Genomic DNA, 5,409 nt, shown 5'->3' with positions numbered 1-5,409 from the left:
GTTTGTGTGCCGTTCTTTTCATTTCCTGGTATTTGAGAATCAGTTTGTTTTGCGTAATTCCAACCAATACATTAATAAGCTGGTGCTGAAGCTCTTTTATATGAGATGCTATCAAAAGCATCACTAATGAGCACACTCGTTACATAAAAATGTAAAAATGCCAGTTTATTTCTGAGCTGGCCTCATACGCAGACCTCCTGTTTGACGCATAGTTAATATCTTTCATTTTTCTCATTCCTGTTACAAAGAAAGAGCCATCTTTCTTTTTTTTTTACTCTAGTTTTGGTCATTAACATAGTTCTAAACAGACAGCTTACAGAAGCAGTCTCTCGTGTTTACAATGAAGTTACAGAAAAACAGTTTTGTGTGTATTTCCTAGTCAATTAACGAGTCCTGGAACAAGAATTATTGGAGTGGTTCAAGCTCAGTTTAATTTTGTGTAAATGCTTTCGCATGCAACAAAAATGCAACTGCAGTAACTGAATGCAGTAAAATATATGGGCTTGGAGTCAATCTTGATAACTTTGAACCCTGAGTGCTGTGAAAAAAGGTATTTGCCCCTTCCTACTTTCTGTTTCTCTTTTTTGCATATTTGTCACGTTTTTTTAAGTTTAATGTAAGACAAAGATAACCAGAGTAAATACAAAATACAGCTTTTACATGATAATTTCATTTATTTAAGAAATAAAAGCTAGTGAAAACTAATCGTCTTCCCTTGTGAAAGCATGAATTAAACAGAAACCAAGTGAAGTAAGCTGAAAGATCTCAAAAAGCAACAGCGGAGAAACAAAGTCAGTGACTTCTATCAGTCTGGAAAGGGTTATGAAGCCATTTCTAACACTTTGGGACTCCAGTGAACCACAGTGAGAGCCGTTATCCACACATGGAGAAAACCTGGAACAGAGGTGAACCTACTCGTAGAGCGCATCGACGACTCATCCAGGTCACAAGAGAACCCAGAACAACATCTAAAGAGATACAGGCCTCACTTGCTTCAGTTAAGGTCAGAGTTCATGATTCAACAATAAGAAAGAGGCAGAAATGGCGTCCACGGGACAGTTCCAAGGTTAAAACCACTGCTGACTGGTCAAAGTCTAGATTTAAATGCAACACTCATTGCCAGTTATTACAGACTCAAAATGTAACAAAATACCTGTAATAAATACAAATATCTCCACTTAAAAATACAAATATAGCAAAATTTCCTGCAGCTCATTGCTGCAGCTCAGATAATATCTGGGCGAGGTTTCTACTTTCTAATTTCCTGAGAAAGAAAATTTGATGGCATTTGCTTTTTTGCCTCTAACATTGGCCATGTTCTGCAGTGCTTATCATCTTCTGCTGGTGTCTAATCTAAAATCTATTCTGGTATAATGGTTGATACACCCACAATAACCGCTCATCATGGATATATGGGTGTGCTCATTTCCTATTGACAGCAATTGACCTAATGTACTTATTTAATGTAAAGGGCAGATTCTACATTTTCTTATCTATGATATGTAACTCTAATTACAATTTTACTGTATTGTCCATTTATGTTTGCACATGTTTCAATAAATCGTTGCACCTATTTCCCTTTTCCCTCCATTTTCCTAGCAACATATAATCATCCAGGAAAGGAAATCCCAGAACGCTGATTCTGTTCTTCTGGACATAGTTGGTTCTTTTCTTTTGCACAATACTGTGCCAAGATCCAGAAACACTTCTTCTTTTCCAGGCCTCATATAAGGTGGACCGGTGCGAAACACAGAATTTAAAATAGTTTTCAGTTCCTGCACTAGTGACTGAAATCCAAATCTATGAAGGCACCATTAATGCTGAATCAAAATCTAGGTGTTGGAGCAACATATGAATCCAGCCATTGGATGCTTGGATGCCAATTTCAGCAGGACAATGTCACACCACATTCTGCACATATTCCAATAAATGGCGTGGTAATAAAAAAAAAAATCTTTGTACCAAACTGGCCTGTCTGAAGTCCAGAGTACAGATTGTTGGTAAGAAAATAAGACGTGATGCAACACAGTTGCAAGGAAGATCAAAACTCAACTATTTTCAAAGGTGTTTCTGGCAACAAATTCAAAATGAGCACATTTATTTTAACAGGTTTGTTCCATCATCTGTCAGAATTAGTTTTGAAATTACTTTTTCTTTTCAATCAGTTTGAAAACAAAGAGCCATTTGATTTTTCTTCCCCTTTTTGTCAGATTATTACATGTTTTTATCAAACCAAGTGAAAACTTTATTGCATTTACTGGAATATGTGACATTATTGGGAGCTCCGTTGCATTTTAAAGGAATCTTTAGGCTGCTGCTCGCTCTGCCAGAGGAGCAAAAATTACAGTTTATTGAAAAAGACATTGATAGGTAAGCTGCCCGCTTTTATCTCCATCCTTTTATCCTATCATGCCAGGAGCCTAGCTCCAGATCTACAACTTGAAAATTCTTTTGTCCCCGGGGTGCACTCAGGGCTTTGTGAAAGCACTTTCTTGTTTTATGCACTCTGGGCATGGGATGAGCTGCAAAATGCTATTTAAAAATGGTCCTTTCTCTGGAAAGCTTCAAAGGTCTTTTCAGAACTGTCCCAGGGGAGTAATATTAGTGTTTTACAAAATCCCAGACTTGAGGTGGAATGTGTTGTGGGTAGCAGCGATGTGGACGGTCATCTTGTGATTCTTTTATGTGTATTTTTTTAACACGAAGATAAACTCCACAAGTTAGAACCGCCACAAAAAAGAGCTCTTGCGTCTCAGACCTGAGGATAAATCAGAAATAAAAGCAAATGAATCTGTCTTTAACCAGATACTTTTAATATGCAAAGATAAACATTACAACGACATGGTCGCTTAAGACGGGGAGCTATTATTGGCCTCCTGACTCACTCTGAGTCTTTTCCTGCTGTTTTATCCCTCTGTCCCATCAGCTGCTTTCCTCACTGTCATTCTGGCAGCACAATTAACCCTGTACCACTCACTCACACACACACACACACACACACACACACACACACACACACACACACACACACACACACACACACACACACACACACACAGAGCCTCAGTTAACATTTGGGTAAACTGAAAACATCAACACAGTACATGGATAAAATACCCAGTCGGGTAAGGCGCTCGGGTCATCGAAGCTGCCACCTCTTCTCTCACTTGTGGTGCTATAACACATTAAAATGAATATTAATATAACTGCAAGATCACCCCCCAAGTAAGGAGTTTGAATGTGAGTGATCAGATAAGAGCTTCACCAGCACACAGCTCCTTTCACCAGCACAAAAAGGGCTTTTAAAAAGCTTTCTCAGGGGCTTGAGAGCCATGTGCCTCTTATGACACTCACAGGATTTGTGAAACTGACACTGGTTTATTGTTATTGAATTAACTGCACGTAAAAGGTGATTTCAAAATAAAATGGCTCATTTAATATTGGCGGGGTGTTTTGGGGCCAGGTGAAGGAGAAAATTTCAGTTTCTCCAGTTTCTTTTTTTTTTCCTGCAGAAACATTTATTCACCATTCACTGTGGCTGAGTGGGCTCCATTAAGATCATATCACTGTAAGAGATAAAATATCATTGCCGTATTTCCAGGCTGCGGCGTGTGAGGAACGTTTGCTTGAAACGCAGGTTTTCTGATGAGCAGAACCGCTAACAAAACGCTCTGCAGCTTCACTCGAACACATCGCTTTGTCTGCCTCTGCAGAGACTCTCGAACCCGATCCATAAACGGGGAAAACCATCACTTCAAATAATGAAATCAACTTTGACCTTTGACTCCGCGCTGGTGTCAACATATGAGATCAACCAAAGCTTAACCAGCAGCACTTCTCTTCATTCCGACATTCAAAGCTTGCACAAAGATTATGTGGGAGGTAGCTGCTGTTGAGTGGTCAAGAGCATTTCCATGAGCACGTTTTTATGAAAGTAAACGAGCTGCTGAACATCTGAATTATGCCGAAGAGGTGTAAACGCTTTAAATGCGGCCGAGAAGAGGAGCCGATGCATCAGCAAAGTCAGGGAATCGTTTTAAGCCTTTAACCGTCATTGTCCTGTGATGAAAGCTTCAGAAAAGGAATTTCTTCTATTTAAAAACAGACCATAGATTTTTTTAAAAGCACTAATAGGAAAAAAAAAGTCTTCCCACTCCTGTTAATGCACATGTTTTTGTTTTATAGGGTTTGATTTCAAGCTCTTGGAAATTTCTGCCACCACAGAGGTGGAAAGAAGATAAATGGAGTTTATTTATTTATTCATTTTAACCAAAAACCATAAAGAAACTCTATATTTTATTTCCCACACTAACGTGAATAAAATGTCTTTTTTAGGCCCCAAACTTTCAGTTGATATTCTGTTTAATGCCCCTCTGATAGACTTTTGTTGGCCTACAGTAGTGGTCAGATTTGAAAGTGGGCACCAACAATGAGTTGAACAAACAGCCTTACTCCTGCCAGTTTGCTCAAATACTAAATTATTTAGGTTGTAATGTCTCCATACTGGAAACTCACTTGCATATAAATAAACAGTTTATGGCCTCAGAGAGCAGGCCATAAAGTAAGAGGCAATGGAGAGCCCCATCAGTCCAGTGTTTTTTAGCAAGTCTTGTGTGTTGACAGTAAGTTGACAGTGTTCCTGAAATGATTTTTGATTAATTTATGAATAGAGTTAAAAGATGAAACAATATTCATCCAAAGTATGAATTGTTTCTTTCCAAGTCTGTTGAATAAAAAAAATGGCATCGTTACATAAGAAAATCCTTTAATCTACCTTCCTTTCATTGTTTTGTTGTTGTTTCTTTATCTTGAACGCCTTCTTTTCTTTTCTTTTTCTTTCTTTTCCTTCTTTTTTTTTTTAAACTAAGCTCACTACTAGGCTTGTCTTTCTTCCATCTCGGCCATAATTTAAAACCTGGTTCAGGTGTAGGTCAGAAAAATAATTTTTAATGACCTGGAACTGACCTGGAATGTTTATCTCTGCAGTGATGCGTGGACTGAATAGCTGTGAGTCAACCCCTGCTTTATAGCCTTCTGTACTTGCGATTGGAGATAAGAAGTTTACCATAATACAGCTGCTGTGAAGGAAGGACCACAGATCCGTTGTTGGGCCTGACCTCATGCCAACGGAATGTATTCTTAGCGATAAAAATATAAAACGGACAAGTGGAAAAACAAATTTTGTTTGTGGTTCGCCAGTGATGAAAACAGCGAAATCCCTGTAGTTCATGTCCTGCTGGACTTCCATATTTGGTTAATCGTGTTTCCATAACCGACAAGATTTTTGGACCGATGATAGTTATGGACAGTTTGGGGAGTGACCATCTGCTTCTCCTGCTTAATAAAAGTTTGGTTTATTCGTCCATGCGCGTTAACTGGTGAAGACACCAAAAAGAGACTGACTGAAAT

The sequence above is a fragment of the Aulonocara sp. 'chitande type north' Nkhata Bay genome, linkage group LG8 (genome assembly GCF_057382095.1).
Source record: "Aulonocara sp. 'chitande type north' Nkhata Bay isolate Kocher_YH1m ecotype deep benthic linkage group LG8, A_spYH_male_GT1.1, whole genome shotgun sequence".
Classification (NCBI taxonomy): Eukaryota; Metazoa; Chordata; class Actinopteri; order Cichliformes; family Cichlidae; genus Aulonocara; species Aulonocara sp. 'chitande type north' Nkhata Bay.
This window is presented reverse-complemented; position numbering follows the sequence as displayed.